This window comes from Cheilinus undulatus, linkage group 12 (assembly GCF_018320785.1).
Source record: "Cheilinus undulatus linkage group 12, ASM1832078v1, whole genome shotgun sequence".
Classification (NCBI taxonomy): domain Eukaryota; kingdom Metazoa; phylum Chordata; class Actinopteri; order Labriformes; family Labridae; genus Cheilinus; species Cheilinus undulatus.
In genome coordinates, this window is record NC_054876.1 from 45,521,671 (window position 1) to 45,539,429 (window position 17,759).

Genomic DNA, 17,759 nt, shown 5'->3' on the forward strand with positions numbered 1-17,759 from the left:
TAACCGAGGCAACACATGAAAGGAGACATGCCGGTAGCAGAGCAGGTGAGAGAGTTGTGAGCATATTCAATCCATGGTAGGTGAGAGCTCCAGGAGGTGGGGTGATGAGCAGCAACACAACGGAGAGCAGCTTCGAGGCTCTGATTGGCTCTCTCCGACTGGCCGTTGCTCTGCGGTGGTGATAACCGGAGGACGAGGCTGACCGTGGCACCCAGCTCACTGCAGAACTCCTTCCACACACGAAACAAACTGTGGTCCGCGGTCCGAGACAATGTCGCAGGGAATGCCATGAAGTTTGAAGACATGAAGGACGAAGGTGAGCGGTCTCCAGGGCAGAAGGGAGCTTGGGAGTGGGGCGAATAGTGTACGCCCTTGGAAAACCGATCCACTACAGTGAGTATGACAGTGTTCCCATCAGAGGGCGGTAGGCCGGTGACGAAATCCAAGGCGATATGTGACCAAGGACGACCAGGAGTGGAAAGGGGGTGCAGCAAACCAGCTGGGGGTTGATGGGAGGATTTTCCTCGGGCGCAGATGGAGCAAGCAGCCACGAACTCCCGGGTGTCCTTCGTCATACCAGGCCACCAGAAGCTTTGCTGGAGGAAACTGAGGGTTCTCTGAAAACCGGGGTGGCATGTAAGTTTGGAAATGGCCCACTGGAGCACTGGAGAGCGAACCGAGTCTGGAACGTAAAGACGCCCCGGGGGACCGGTACCGGGATCCGGCTGGAGTCTCTGGGCATCCTTCACCGTCTGTATGACGTCCCAGGTGGCAGCTCCGACGATGCAGGACGGGGGAAGGATGAAGTCGGGCTCGCGGTCTTCACGAGAGGGAGAGTCCACACGAGATAGGGCGTCCGGTTTTGTGTTCCGGGATCCTGGTCTGTAGGAGAGGGTGAAGTGGAAGCGGCTGAGGAAAAGGGCCCACCGAGCCTGACGAGGGTTCAGCCTGCGCGCTGTGCGCAGGTAGGCGAGGTTCTTGTGGTCCGTCCATATTATGAAAGGGTGCTGCGTGCCCTCCAGCCAGTGCCTCCACTCCTGTAGTGCCCACACCACAGCCAGCAACTCTCTATTCCCGACGTCAGTTTCTCTCAGAAGGGGACAGCCGACGAGAAAAGAAAGCACACGGGTGAAGCTTCTGGGTCTTGGGGTCTCTTTGAGAAAGCACCGCCCCAGCTCCGGTCTCAGAGGCGTCCACCTCAACCACGAACTGGAGGGATGAGTCAGGGTGCTTGAGGACGGGGGCAGAGGTGAACAGAGTCTTTAGGCGGGAGAAAGCCTCAGCAGCCTCTGGGGACCACCGATAGGGGGAGCTGGAGGAGGTGAGTCTAGTGAGGGGAGCAGCCACCCTACTATAATCCCTAATGAATCTCCTATAAAAATTAGCAAACCCTAGGAATCTCTGGAGCTCTTTGCGGGTGCTAGGATGGGCCACTCTGTCACTCAGTAACCGCTGATTTTGGCTGGGTCAGGCTGTAACTGTCCTTGGGCGATGATGAACCCTAGAAAACTCACTGAAGGGGTGTGAAATTCACACTTCTCAGGCTTGACAAATAACTTGTTCTCTAGTAATCTCTGAAGTACTAGCCTGACATGTTGTTGATGCTCCTGGAGAGCGAGTAGATCAGAATGTCGTCTAGATAGACAAACACGAACCGGTTTAACATGTCCCTGAGCACATCGTTAATGAGGGCCTGAAAAACTGCGGGGCGTTAGTGAGTCCAAAGGGCATGACTAGGTATTCAAAGTGGCCAATGGGGTCCTAAAGGCAGTTTTTCCATTCGTCCCCTCCTTAATCCTGATGAGGTGATAAGCGTTTCTAAGATCTAGCTTAGAAAACACCGGAGCAGAGAGGCTCAAAGGAGGGGTCGATCAAAGGGAGAGTATTTATTCTTGACGGTGATGTCATTAAGGCCTCTGAAGTCGATACAGGACGCAGAGTGAGTCCTTCTTTTAACAAAACAGAATCCAGCCCCGAGTGGGGACGAGGAGGGGCGAATGAGACCTGTAGCCAGGGAATCATGAATGTACGTCTCCATGGCCGATTTCTCAGGGGCGGAGAGGTTATAGAGGCGACTGCTAGGCAGGGATGCACCGGGGAGTAAATCAATCGCACAGTCGTAAGGACGATGCGGGGGAAGAGAGACGGCTAACTCCTTGCTAAAGACCTGTGCTAAGTCAAGGTACTCGGGGGGAACATTGGACAGATCGGGGGGAGCAGGAGCGACAGGGGAGCGACTAACTGAGGGGATAGCCGACCGGAGGCAGTGGGAGTGACAATGGACGCTCCAGTTGGTAATGGTAGCGGTTTTCCAATTGATCTGAGGGTTATGTAACTGAAGCCAGGGGAGACCTAACACAATGGGAGCATGAGGAGAAGGGATAACAAAAAGTTGGATACTCTCACGGTGATTACCAGAAATAATGAGGGTTATCGGAACAGTCCGGTGAGTAACTCTGGCAATGAGTCGGCCGTCTAAGGCGGTGACGTTCTTGGGAGCAGACAGGGGTTCTAGGGGGAGTTGGAGCTGTTGAACTAGGCTGTCCTGAATGAAATTATCATCTGCTCCTGAATCAACTAGTGCTTGTATGGGGACGGAATCGCGCCCCCAAAGGACACTCGAGGGAACAGCTATGCGCAGGGGAGGGCTAGAGGAAGAGGAGGTCTGGCTCACACGAGTGCCCTCGGTCACGGGTGAGCCTCTCTTTGGCGCCTGGGGACAATTGGCAAGAAAATGGCCCGCTTGACCACAATAAATGCATAATCTAAGATTACGCCTTTGGCGTTCACTAGGGGTTAACCTGGCGCGACCTAACTGCATGGGCTCGTCTTCAGGGGTAGTGGAAAACTCACTGGGAGGTCTCAGTCTTACAGGAGAGGGAGAAGTGGCGTGACCAGAAGGGGGTGCTACAGGACGGGGCCTGAATGACCTGTGCTGACTCCTCTCCCTCTGCCTTTCCCTCAAGCGATTGTCAATGCGAATGGCTAAAGATATAAGACCCTCGAGGGAGTCGGGCTCATCCCGAGAGGCTAGTTCGTCTTTAAGTTCTTCTGAAAGGCTTCTCAAAAACACACCCTTAAGTTCCACCTCCCCCCACCCGCTCTCTGAAGCAACACTGCGAAAATCAATAGAGAAATCTGCCACAGACTTAGAATCCTGGGAGAGGGAAAATAAGCGTTGAGCTGATTCTTGGCCCTGAAGGGGATGGTCAAAGATGCGACATAATTCACTAGAAAAGTCAGAATAAGAGGCTAACACTGGGGATTCAGTATGCCATACTGCAGTGGCCCAGCGGGAGGCCTTCCCGCGTAACAAGTTCATAACGAAAGCAATCTTAGCTCTGTCAGTGGGGTAACTCAAGGGTTGCTGGTCAAACACTAGGGAACAGCGTAACAAAAAACCTCTAGCGCTACCAATCTCTCCTGAAAAGAAATCTGGGTGAGGGACTTGAGGCTCTCTAAAGTGGGGGAGGGGAGGTGAAGGTGAAGATCTACTGAGGGTGGCTGATTGTTAACAGGTGGAGGCTCTGGTGAAGGGTGGTGAGGCTGAGTGGCTGAGAGTAACTGTTCTGAGATATTGGAGACCTGGGAGTTGAGGGTTTGTAGAGATTGCATGATACCTTTGAGAATGGATTCGTGCTGGCCGAGACGTTGTCCTTGGTGAGTGATTGCTGTTTTCAGGGTGTCCGAGTCCGCTGAGTCCATTTCTGGCCTGAGTCTTCTGTTGTGTTGGTGTAATGGTAGGACTCAGGATGCGGAGACGATGGAGCAGATTTAACAGATTTATTGTGCAGGTAAGTGACAAAGGGAGGGGGGATCTCAGGAGTCCAAGGGAAAGTGAGAGTGTGCTGGAGCTGGCTGCGGTGATCAGGGCAGGAGGCACTGGAAAGAAGAGGGAGAGGCACGTTAACAACAAGAAGCAAAATACAAGCACTGGAAATTACTCAAAAAGGTTCTTCAAAAAGAGCACTGGAAACTTCTCTGGGAGATCTCGAGAGAAGGAGCCTGGAGCTGACGTTTACCGTAAGGTAAGGTTGGCAAGACTCAGGCGCTGAAGAGAGCTGCAGCAGGTCCTAAATAGTGATCCTCGATGAGTGATTCGCTGCAGGTGTGCGCTCTCCACAGCACCAGGGGGGGAGGGGTGAATGCCTCAGGGAAAGCAAAGAAAGTTAGCAGCCAGAAACAGCCTCCGGAACCGGAAGCTAACCAAAATAAGATAATAAAACGACAAAAAACACCACAGTAGCTTGTACTAGGAGTACATACAGTCAAAGAAAACAATGCAGTTTGAGTTGCTTGCCTTATCAAGCTCACGTGTGGCCCCATTCAGGTTTTAAAAGAAAAACTGAGCTGCAACCTTTGCAAAAAGACAATAAAAATAAAACTATCAAGGCCATAGATGCTTTGACTGAGGCTCAGGTTAGAGACATGTTGGTGCCTCACACTGTAAAACCATCTGTCTCTTATCAGTTGCCTAAAAGATGAACTCCAGCTGTTATGGATGTTCTTAAATTTATTGTTTAATTATCGTTTTCAATGTTCAGCTGTTTTACTGTCCTGTACAAAAATGATGCTGGGATCTGCATCACTGCATATTAAGGAATATTTATGTTTTTTTTCCCGTACGTTCTGTTGTTATGCAATAAACTGTCTATTGTCATATGTTTAATGACTTTCCTGGATTTGAAGTCACTTCTTCCTGTCATAGTCGTGATTTCTCAATATTAAAATTTTCTTTTGTCCGTCTTTACAGTTTTGGTTTGAGTCTTCTGAGGAAGGACAGAGCTGTAAACTGTCTGAGTATCTTCAATAAACACAATCAATAAAATGATTAGAGCAGTGATCAGTGAATGGCCGTGTCTGGACAGATAAGAGCTCTAAACTGACTAACAGGCTTTGGCGTCACAGGAAGTGAGGCGTCATCAGCGTATAGGTGATTCAGAAGATTCTGATGTAACTGAGTGACATCCATCAATGTGTAGGAGGAAGTCTAACATAATGTCTCTTTGTAGTGGCCTCTTGTGAAATAAAATGGACAGAAATGTATTTTTTAAAGCTCCCCAAATACAAAAGTATTTGGCCACATGACCATTACACCAACAGGGCTGGTAATGACATGTATTCAAACACATGTACTTTTATATGAAGTTCTGCAGCTATAACAGCCTCCACTCTTATTTGAAGGCTTTCCACAAGTTTTTGGAGTGTTTATGTGGGAATTTGTGTCCATCCATTAGAGCATTTTTGAGGTGATGTTGGACCAGAAGGCCTGGCTCGCTATCTCCATTCCAGTTTACCCTGAAGGTGCTGGAAGGGGTTGAGGTCAGGGCTTTGTGCACGCCAGTCAAGTTCTTTATAGTCTTCATAGTCTTTGCTTTGTGCACTGGGGCACAGTCATGTTGGAATAAAAAAGGGCCTGTCGCCACACAGTTGGAAGCATAGCATTGTCCAAACTGTCTTGGTACGCTGAAGCATTAAGGCCTCGTCCACACGGAGACAAAAAACGTTATATTGCAGTTTCGTTTTGAAAAAGTTCCCCATAAAGACAGAATAATTTCAGGAAATATCCGCACAAGCACAGAACCACTGAAAATGACAGAAAACGCTGTAGTGCATATGTCAAGCCTGTACGTGGCGCTGTATTGCTGCCATGGAAATGCACCAAAGGAGGGAAGAAGATTACAGAAAACGGACACAAACTTTCTTCTAGTTGCCCTTCTGGTTGTTCTCGGCGTTGGATTTAAGAAAATCTTGTGTGTGCGTTTCGCGGAGGAGGATTTTGCTGTAAAAGCCATAACAAGCTCAGTAGCTTCTGCATCACGAACACAACCCTGTAATCCATCATTGTTGTTTTGGTGGTACCCGTGCAGGCGTCTTAAGGGAGCTACGCTATGTGTGACATAATCGTTTCCAGACAGATGCAACTGGCTGTCCACACGGAGACGAAACGGTAGTCGTTTACGGATTTGTACACTCTGGGACCCATTTTCAAAAAGCATCATTTGCAGTCACCTGTTTCCTTCTGGATGAAACACCGATACAACAAAAAAAAATTTGCGTATACTCCTGAATTTGTCTCTGTGTGGGCCGGGCCTAAGACTGGCCATCACTGGAGATAAGGGAGCCACCATTATCCCTCCTCCACCAAACTTCACAGTTCTACTGGTATCCCCTAAACCAAGAATTGCTCATCTGACTGTCAAATAAAGAAGCGTGATTGGTCACTCCACAGAACACTTTTCCACTGCTCCACAGTCAAGAGTCATGTGCTTTACACCACTCCATCCAATGCCTGGCATTGGACAAGCGTTGTATTACTCGAGAACGGTCTTGGTCTTGAGACCAGTCTAAAGACCACATTTTGAATGTCTCGGACTCAAGAGCAGTTTTACTTGGTCTTGTCTTTGTCTCGGATTGGCTGGACTCTGGATTTTCCATCTAAAGACCGGTCGAGACCAGCGCTGATCTGCTATTCTTCAACTTCATTATTGTGATAATAAGGAGAAGCACTGCTACACTTGCAAAAACTCAGTTTCAAAAACTTAGATTCTAGTCAGAAATACCTTTGAACACTTACTTTAGGCCCCATTCACCTGACAATTTTAGATAAACATCTTATTTTCAAAAATTTGAAATTATTCCGGCATTTAGTAGCTTCTAAATACATGCAAAGATTTATTTTTTTGCTGGAAATTAGTTGAAAAAATTGTAAAGATTTTAGATTTTTGCAAGTTGTGCTTTGAAAGAGTTGCAGACACCTTGTTTTTATCCACCAAATTTATTTAAAAGAAAACTAAAATTAAAGAGGGAATGCTCTTTGACTGTTCAACCTTGACATGTTTTTTAAAATTTATTTTTATGGTCTTTGCTTGTCTCGGTCTTGTCTTCGTCTTGACCCCCAAAAGTCTTGGTCTTGTCCTCGGTGCACTCTGGTCTCGGGTGAGTCTTGATCTCAGATAAGTGTGGTCTTAAGTAGAGCCCTGCACTGGAGCCCTAGGCCTGAGGGGCCCGACAGCTTGACAGCCTGAGGGCCGAGCTTCAGGCCAATGACCATACCATTCCCTCGGACACAGGCCGGGCTCGGGCTCTTTTGTTTTTAACCTGCCAATTAGAGCTATTTGTCGTGTTTGTGTTTAACCAAATTAAATGGCAACACTTGAACGCAGCAGCTGCTCTGCCCCTCCCTCCCCGCTCTATGTGTCCGCTTTACATGTCCCGGCCAGCAGTAGCAGCAGCAAGCGCGCTTTCTGCACAGCTGGAAGAGTGATAGAAGAAAGGAGGACTGGACTTGCCCCTGAAACTGTGGATGCTATTCTTTTTCTGCATGATGCCAAGTAAACAGACTGTTATCCTTGTGGTGTTTAAAGAACAGAGTTTGCCATGTTAAGCAGCTCACTGTTGTTGAATTGGACGTCGCCATGTTCAGACTTGATTAATAGTTCTACTATAGAATAGAAGTGTTTATTTGTTAATAGGCATACAATTGCTGCAATATGCAGGTCAGCTGTTGCTGTGCACTGCTGCATTGCGCGCGCGCAAAAAAAAAAAAGTCGGGCTTGATACGGGTTCGGGCCTGATAATTCTGAAAACCTGTTGGGCCGGGCTGGGCTGGGGCTTCACCCCCTCAGGCCAGGGCCGGACTCCGGCCCAGATAATAGGCCCGTGCGGGGCACTAGTCTTAAGTACAACACTACACTGGACTTGGTGATGTGAGGCTTGCAGGCAGCTGCTCAACCATGGAACCCATTCATGAAGCTCCTGCTGCACAGTTTTTGTGTTTACATTAATGCCATTGGAAGATCAGAACTCTTCAACTACAGATACAGCCAAATACTTTTGTCCATATAGTGTAGTTTGGTGAGGCATTAGAATCCATGGGTTATATTGATTGGTGCAGCTTGACATTTTTTCACAGGTAGATTCTGTGGGGGTTTTTTTCTTTATCTCTGGCAGCCTCTTCTTTTGCCCCTGCCCTCCTTTTGTCCCTCCTCTCACCTTAAACTTGACACGGTCTCACCCCTGTACATACTGCTGATGGCTGACGTATATGAGGCTGGGCAGCTCTGAGTTTACTCGGATCAGTGCTTGAGCTCTGGCCATAAGAAAAGTCAACAGGCTTGTATTGGAGGCGTCATTCCTGAGAACAATCAGAGGCTGTTCACGGGTTCCTCCCTGAGTCAATAAGACGACTCCAAGTCCAAACGTCCAATCTGATGCCTTCGTTTCATCACATGTATGAATAAAATATGAAACTACAATTAAAGAACTGCTCATCCCATTATTTTAACCATAATTATGCCACATTCTTTACTGTCCATAATAAAGAGTTGTGGCACATTTTGTTCCTTTTGTTTTTATCTTTTATTTATCCAGTCAATAACTCATTCTTTATAAGGAATTAAACACAACTGATGACCAAATGTTACATAACACACTTATTCCTAATCAGATGATGACTTTATAACAACTCACATTTATGTCCCTACAGGTCAGACTGGAATGTTTGGAAGCCTGATGAATATGCAGGCTTTGAGGCATGATTAGGGCCTTAAGTCTCCTTTATGCTGCCGACAAACAGTAAAAGTTTGAGGTGTGGTTGTCTTTCTTTTGTGGCTGGCATTTTTGTGCCCTAATGCCAGATTTTAGCCCAAGCTGGAGGCATTGTGTATTCAAGTTGTTCATCTGTAGGTCCTTCCAGGCTGAAAGGTGGAGGTAAGAGGCCTGATCTGGATGATCTGATGGCCCTGAGGAGGATCTCCTTGCTGCAGGGTTAGCACTAGTGACTGTCTGATGTCTAGACGGAGCAGATAGGATCAGTCTGTGGTTCCTCTTCAGAAAATCAGGAACCAAAAGAAAGACTGATGATGGTCTGACACTAACCATTGACGGGGGGGGGTACAACAAATGAATTCAAATGAAATAATAAATGTTCAAAATGTAAATATCACATTTACATTTTGAACATTTATTATTTCATTTGAAATTTTTCTACTGTCTGAAACCAGGGGTCAATGACTTCCTGTTCGGAGACACAGCTGCTTAATTTGTGGATTGGAGATTTTAACATGAACTTTACTGAAGAAAAAGGAACTTGTTACAGACTGAAAAGGAAATTAGGGGACAGTAAAATACATAAACATGTAATAAGACAATGACAATGACAACCCATCCATCACTCTTCCTGCAGACATCTGTAGTGCTCCATCTCTGGACATTTTCAAAAAACGTCTCAAGCACCAACTGTTCACCACAGCATACAGTCTTCACTAAACCAGCCCTTACACTCATCCTTCTCCTCACATACGTAGTTTGTCCTTGTCTATGTGCTCTTGTGAAGCATCCTTGGGTTTCTTGAAAGGCACTATATAAATTCAAGATATTATTATTATTATCCATCCATCCATCCATCCATCAGTCCATCTGTCCATCCATCCATCCATCCATAAATCCATCCATCCATCAGTCCATCCATCCATCCGTTTATCCATCTGTCCATCCATCCATCCATCCATTCATCCATCCATCCATCCATCCATCTGTCCATCCATCCATCATCCATCCACCATCCATCCATCAGTCCATCCATCATCCATCTGTCTGTCCATCCATCCATCCATCCATCCATCCATCCACCATCCATTCATCAGTCGATCCATCATCCATCCATCTGTCCATCATCCATCCATCCATCCACCCATCTGTCTCTCTGTCTGTCCATCCGTCCGTCCGTCCGTCCATTCATTCACACACTTCAACTCCAAAACAGTGATTTCTAGCCCCAATGCTACTGATCCAACACAAATGCATTGCTATGATCAATACATCAGAACTGGGTAGGGCCCATTCTCAGGGGGGTTTTCAGGGGCACAGCCAGGTCTAGGGGCACACCTGGAGATGGGGCATGGGCTGGAGCAGGCCTGGATGATGGCCATCAGGACTAGGAGGAGGAGGCCAGAGCAGTACAGAACCAACGTTGATGTTGAGAAGTGCTTAATCAGCATATGCTTCTATACCTAACCTGACCTTACAATTAAACATGTAATCCAATCTGTTAGAATAAAATAAATAATCCTCTTTACTTATGGAAAACCAGCCCAAATCATGGCTGAGCCCATTCTAACCGGCACTATCAGACAATTGTTTTTATTACAGGAAAGGCGTAGACATGCCATCATTGGTCAGTTGAGCCTGTCAGCATAAGAGTCATCATGGGTTAGAAAGCTTAGCTGTTAAAGATTTCTAGTTCTATAAATGTGCATCTTTCCTCACTGCCACATGATTTCACTAATCGTGGCATGCAGTCATGACACTTGTATGACTGATGAAGAACTGCTCCTGGGGATGTTCTTCCTAAGCCTTTTCACCACACAGTCAGCTGCACGTGCGCCAGAAACATGAGCCGACACGAAATTTAGGCAGCAAGTATTCCTCAGTACAGCAATGCATTTTATTCCTGTGAGTCATCAGCTGATCTGAGATGTAGCTGAGATTTAATATTAACTTCTTTTAAATAAAACACAAATCATTTACATTTCAGATTTGTTTTATCATTTTTGTGCTCTGGAGTAAAAGACACCTGCAAAAATTAAGGTATGACATAAATCATACTATCGCCAATCAAGTCTTGTTATGATCAGAAACCCTACTTCCTGTGATTTATTCTGTTTTAGAAGCTATTCTTAGCAGAGTTCGAGCTCAGCTTGCAGTCTCGTGAGCAGAGATGTGCAGGGCGTTAACCAGCTGAGTGTGTCCTCATCTGCCCTCTGCTTAATAACAACTTCCACAGTTAGAGAGAGGAATGCAGCATATTCACCCAGTCTCCTTTCTTTCAGTCATACATGAAGCGGTTTGTCTGCTCAACAAAGCTTTCATGAAAACGCTCCGTATGTTTCTTTCTCTTAACTCTGTTTGTTGCTTTCTTCTGGTTTTGTGTACACAAACGTTACAAGCACAATCACGACTGGAAAAATCGAAGTGGTTTGACAGGTTTCTGCTTTTGTTCTGAGCTGCACTCCAGTGAATCATGTTTCTTTTTATTTTTATTTTTTTTGCCAGGTGGATTACTGATGAAACAGTCAGTAGACTTTCTGCAGAATAACTGGAGAATCGCAGGCACAAAACTGTCATATCTGCACAACAAAAACCTCTTTCATCATCTGGGTGGCACATGGGGAAAGGGCAAAAACAAATGTCTAAGCAAACGTGTTGTTTATATTTCTGCATTCATTTTGCTCTCTACCTTTACAAGCCTTCAAGGCCTGGCTGCTTAGAAGCATCCCCAAAGCATGATGCTGCCACCACTGTGCTTCACAGTGGGGATGATGTGTTTGTGGTGACTGCCAGAAAGCTCCATATTAGTCTCATCAGACCAAAGAACTTGTATCCATCCCCTGACATATACTATTCAATAACCTTTTCTCTGAGTTGCTCAGAGTGTTCTTTTGTCCTCATTGTATAATGGTAGCTAGGAATACTGATTAACCAGTGACTGGTTTTATTATGAGGAGCGTCACAATAATTTCATCATACTCACAAAAAAATCCCAGAATAATATTGAAATGAACACCACATCAACCTCAGAAAAGTAATGGAATCAGCCGTTTACATATTATTCTCTGTTTGATCTAAGTTATTATCAGGTGATCTCAGGTGTATGTTTTCTTGAAAGGATGAGTGGTGTCTAGTAATATATTGTCTTCTCTATTTCTCTCCATTCATGGTGTTACCTCTGTGACCCTGGTTAACTCTTTACCTGTGCTGTATACCACCAGTTGTGGCTTAATGTTAATATAGTGATGATATTTTCAATAGGAGTTCATGCACTGTATCATAGTTTGAATACCCTTTCTGCATATTCCTTCATAGCCAGCTGCTTCACATGGATTGATGCATACTCGCAGCAGGCCTTGAAAGAAAAGATTTGATTGACTCCAGAATATGTAGCACATGTAGCACCCATCCTACCCTTTACAACTATGTCTACACAAGACATAGTTTGTCCATGTCTTGTGTGTTCTTGTAAAGTGTCATTGGGTTTCTTGAAAGGCACTATATAAGTTCAAGATATAAATATAATATTATAATTATATGGATCTCTGCACAGATGGAGTATGTGTAATTTGAGGATAAGAGTTATTGGTGTTTCTGCCTGGATCGATGCATACTGGCAGCAGGCCTTGAAAGAAAGGATCTGATCAACTCAGGAATATGTAGCACATATGGATCTCTACACAGATGGAGTATGTGCAATTTGAGGGTGAGTGTTGCCAGTGTTTCCTCATGGAACGATGCATACTAGTAGCAGGCTTTGAAAGAAAAGATTTGACTGACTCAGAATATGTAGCACATGTAGCACCCATCCTACCCCTTACATAGTTTGTCCATGTCTTATGTGTTCTTGTAAAGCGTCCTCGGATTTCTTGGAAGGTGCAATATAAATTCAAGATATTACTATAATATTGATCCCTGCACATATGGAGCATGTGTAATTTAAGGGGACAATTGCCAGTGTTTCTGCATGGATCGATGCATACTCGCAGCAGGCCTTGAAAGAAAAGTTTTGACTGACTCAGAATATGTAGCACATATGGATCTCTGCACAGGTGGAGTATGTGTTATTTGAGGGTGACAATTGCCAGTGTTTCTACTTGAATAGATACATACTGGCAGCAGGCCTTAGAAGAAAAGATTTGACTGACTAAGAATATGTAGCACATATGGATCTCTGCACAGGTGGAGTATGTGTAATTTAGGGGTGAGAGTTGTCTGTGCTCCTGCCTGGATCGATGCATACTAGAATAACTGGTGGAAGCAAAAAAAAAAAGTAGCTTGACAGCTGTTTAATGTTCAAATCAGCTTTTTCTGACAAAAAACCCATCAGAATCAAATTTAATTCAAAGAAAATGCTGCAATCCCTCAAACTTCTGTGATTAACAGAGGATCTCTTCAACATTAAAACTGCTGCAGAAAAACACAGAGTGACAGTCATTCCATAAAATCCTTCAACATGTAAGACTTTGTAACTCCAGTGTAATATGAACCCTTTTATATCAGGACTGCTCTAATCATGTCTGATTTGCATATCATGATGAATAGCAGAGTGATGCAAGACAGTGGAGTGAAGGAAAGCAAAAGTCTGTTCTCATAGGTTTCCTCATGACAGATTTATTATTTGTCTTTAAGATCTAAATGTTTAAATGAAGCTTCTATACTTGCTGCAACACCAAAGCGTTTTTACATTAAAGCTCTGTGTGCACTTAACTCTACCTTGGTAGTTTTATATGATCTGCTTTTCATTTCTCTTTACTATGTTCTTCAAAACAAAGTTTAAGATCACTTTAGCTTTTTTAAGTTTGATTTTGCAGTCATCACAGATCATAGAGTCCTGGAAAATAATGGAGAGACATTAGCCATTCAGTTCTTTGTGATATGACTACATGATTATTTTGCTTCTACCACAGATGAGTACATTAAGATGTTAAAAGGTTAATGTTTTCTATGAAGGATGTGTGATTTCATTTGGAATTCTGTAGTTAACTTTTTCCTCAATGGTGCCGTAGCAGCTCTGTGATCCTCTGACTGATGGGAAGCTTTTGCTTGTGCCACAGGATGAGACGTGATGTTGAGAAAGTGATTTTTTTTGCATTGTGTTGTATTTTGAAGTCGATGTTTTGCACTTTTTTCCAGATGTTCAGATCAATCTTCTGAGGCCAATTGGCGCCATTTGGCAGAGGTCGATGCTAAAAAAAGACCTGGTGCATATCTCCAGCAGAGCAGAGTGTGGTGGCGCTTCTGGGACACGCCGTAGTCCTACCAAAGTGGAACCGCAAAGACAAGGAACTGTTTTCTCTACAGAGCGGTTCACGGTGCAGCATGAGGATGTGGAAATTGGGGGTAACGGGGTGTGTTTTGCCATGGCAGCAAGTTTGATTATCCAGTTTGAAGACTGTTCAATAAAAATAGCATCTCATAAGGTCTAAAAAGAAACAACCACATTTAGTTTTTATTCCTAAATGTCTCACTATGAGGGAGAAACACTCTTAAAATTGCACTCCTACATTCATAGGAGCAATCCCAGAATGCACATATGCTGTGGAATAGAACACGCCCAAAGCCTTATAAATCTCTTTGCAACCCTTTCCAGGCTGATAGATGTCTATAGTGCTATCTGATAGATATGACTTTGTTTCTTATGTGTTCTTGAATTTCTTTAGATGGCACCATAATGTGGTGGTGATCTTTTAGCCTACTTCAATTTATCAGACAGCTTCTATTTAAGGCAGTGTTACTCAACCCTACTCAACCAAAGAGCCAAATTTTTGAAAATACCTTTGCAAGAGCCACAATCTAAGTGGTGAAAAGTGGCAATATGGCTTGAAGTAGCAATAATAATAAGCTTTAAAAAAATGAGTTACAGGTGGCAAAAATGGTCAGACAGTGGCAAAAACATGGCAAAAAAATGAGTGAAAAGTGACTAAAATGGGCAAAAAGCAGTCAAGATTGGAAAAAATGCACCAAAAAAAAGGAAACAAGTGGTATGTAATGGCAAAAGATAGCTTAAATGGGCAAATGTAGCAAAAAATGGTGGAAAGGGGCAAAAATGGGCAACAAAGTGGGAAAAAGAAGAGGCAAAAACTTTGGAAAAAAGGAAACAAGTGGTATTGAATGGCAAAAGGTAGCTTATTTGGACGAAAAGTGGCAAAATGGTAAAAAAAAAAGGGGGGGGGCATATATGAGATAGAAGTGGCAAAAATGTGGGAAAAGAGGCAAAAAGAAGTTGCAAAAATGGGCAAAATAGGAAAAATGGGATTTTTTTTTAATGAGTGATGCAAGACATAACAAGAAAAGAGGGGGACAATACATTTGCAATTCAGACAGTACAAACAGTTACAACAAGACAGGACAGAGACAAAAAGAGGCAGGCAGGAACTTAGATTATTTTGATGTTTAATTTCAAGGGTGTTGACAGGCTATGTTTTTTGTGGGTGGTTGCATGACACGTTTGGTTTTTGAACCAGGCTGTAAGACAGTTTATTTCTCACATAAAAAAAACAACTTTTTAACATGTGTTGTGTGCGTGACTTCCGGTGTTTCTGCAGCCAGCCTCAAATGTCCAGCTCCAGCAAGATTATTGGCTGGTCCCAAGTAGAAGTTAGTTGCAGTGGCTTTTCTTTGAGTTTGTTTTGATCAGGATTTAGAATCAGTTTTTCACCCTGAAAAGCAGATGGACTGGCCAGTTCGAAGTCTGTAATCAGGCAGGTCCATCTTTCAGAGCTTCAAGGTGACGTTATGAATGTTGTCCCGTTTGAGCAACTGCAGGCCTGCAGGTCAGGAGATTAGCATGGATACAGCTAAAGTGGTAGAAAGATCCGAAGTGGAAATATATCAATTAAAAGCAGAGAAGTCACTTTAATCGGCCCATAATGATATAAAAGGTTCCCAAATACCATACATGGGGTGTTGCCCGGATGAATGTGAAGTATTTCCAGCGACATTGATATGTGAAACAGTATGCAGGATACTTCTGTTTAATTTCAGCTTGATATAGCCTTCTGCGGTATTATAATACTGTGAAAATATGCAGAACAACCAGTGGGACAAACTCAACCAGATGAGGGCAGTTCCTATTGGTATAACATTCAGTATAACAGGCATTTTCTCACGGTATGTAATGACATACAGTCCTCCGGTCTGACACCAGTAAACTGATGTGACCAGAAAATAACGCCCATGTGTATTTTCTCTTTTCTTATGTTGAACAAAATGTTCCAGCAGGTTTGACTGGTGCACCACCATCTTTAAACTGGCTGTTTTTATGCACAATTAACTAACAGATAGCAAAGAATAAACCAAGAGAAAATAAATGTATGGATGTTAACTCTAGAATTAAACCTGATTTTATGTAACATTATAAATGATTAGCTTCAATCAGTGGTACTCAACGCGAGGCTCTGGAGCCACGTGTGGCTCTTTTGTGAGGATTTGTGGCTCTTTTATGTCTACATTTGAAATATTATTTCCCCAGAAAACCATAAAAAAGGGAAATGTTGACCTCAGAATTAGCCATTGCAATTAGTTTCCCACACTTATACAGTAGGCTTTAATTGGCCACCTTTATTTTTGTCTGTATATTTCCATTGCAATCTTTTGCACTTTTTGACCCATTTATCTTGCTTTTCACAAACTGCATTTTTTTTCCCTTGTTTGGCTCGTTTTGCCCATTTAAGGTGCCTATTGTCATTACATGCCACTTTTTCCCATTTTCTCCACCTTTTTGCTGCTTTTTGGCAATTTCTAGTCACTTTTCACTGATTATTTTGTTGCTTTTTTATCATTATGACCACTTGTAAGCCATTTTTTGTCACTTCTCACCCATTTCTGCCACTGTTTCTTCACATTTAGGTCAATTTTCACCCAGTTTTTGTCATTGTCTGTCTATTTTACCCCTGTTCACCCATTTTTGGCCAGCTTTTTTTAGCTTTTTCACCTATTTTGCCAGCTTTAACTTATTTTTATTGCCACTTTCACCCACTTTTCACCACTTAGATTGCAGCTCTTGCAAAGGTATTTTTCAACATTTTGGCTCTTTGGTTGAGCAGGGTTGAGTAACACTGGTTTAAATGATAAAGTCTTAAATGACTGTTACTCAGACAGCTAATTACTCTGATTGCACCCCACCTTCTCAGTTCATCTGCGGTGAATCAACAACCATTGCATGCCTCATAAACAAATAAATAACAACCCTACAATGTAAAACTCTTTGTCTGAACATGCCACATGAACGTCTATTTACAGGTTAATGAATTTTTTGTACGGACTTCATGGCGCCAATTTATCCACCACGCCTAGGGAGTTATAAAGCTTGGCCTTGAGTCAAAGAAAATGAAAATCCTTCAGTAGGTAAATGCAGTTAAACCGGTGGGTACAAAGATGCACTATAAACCCAGTGAAGAGCAAGGTAGAGGTAGTCCTTCTTTGGGCCATGTGTTTGAGTCAGATGGGACGTCCCTCTCATTGGACAGCTGCAGAGACTGTGCCTGGGTCAATCTGAAGCAGCTGTCTCTGGTGATTTGGTATTAACTATTTTGTGAGGCTTGGTCAGGGTGATGAAGGGCTGTTTAGCTCATTTTGTCCAATGAAAGAGCAACCCAGAGGGTGCACCTTACAGGGCAACATACCAAGTTTGGTCCATTGGAAGGGCACCCAAGATCACCAATTGGGACCGCTAGAGGACAATTTATCACAATTTGATTGATAAATGGGCATTTTAGAGAGCACTTTACAACCCTTTTTCACTGGAAAGGCACCCTAGAGACATTTTATTATGTTTTTTTTTTTTTTTTTTTTTTTTTTTTGCAAAGAAAGTACACCTTAGAGGAAAATTGATCATATTTTGTCCAATGTTAAGGCCCTTTACCAAGTGTTTGCCCAATAGGGCACCTTAAAATCGTCCACTAGACCAGGGGTTCTCAACCTCTTCAGCCTGTGACCCCCAAAATAAAAGTGTCAGAGACCGGGGACCCCAACTGCACCTGAAGGTGGTTGAACACAGCCATGCACAATCAAGAATAGTCATGTGGAGACAAGGTCGTCCATAAGGGGGCAAAGAGGAGAGCTTTCTGGGGCCCAGCCAAACTGACCTAGGAGGTCAACAAAATCATGGTCTATTGTAAAGTTAAGCTGTGATATACATATTTTATATTTAACCTGAAAAAATAACCACTCTTATCAGTGGAACAAGTCTCTTTTTAAATCATTTG

General features: G+C 43.7%; 1 long non-coding RNA gene across 1 annotated transcript; it reads right to left on the reverse strand.

Moving 5' to 3' along the window:
• Positions 1-3,768: 3,768 nt before the first annotated feature.
• Positions 3,769-4,209, reverse strand: LOC121519314. Its single transcript, XR_005992698.1, has 2 exons — positions 4,023-4,209; positions 3,769-3,882 (listed from the first exon to the last, which is right to left on the reverse strand). It is a non-coding gene; the product is annotated as an uncharacterized LOC121519314 (long non-coding RNA).
• Between the last annotated feature and the right edge of the window lie 13,550 nt (positions 4,210-17,759).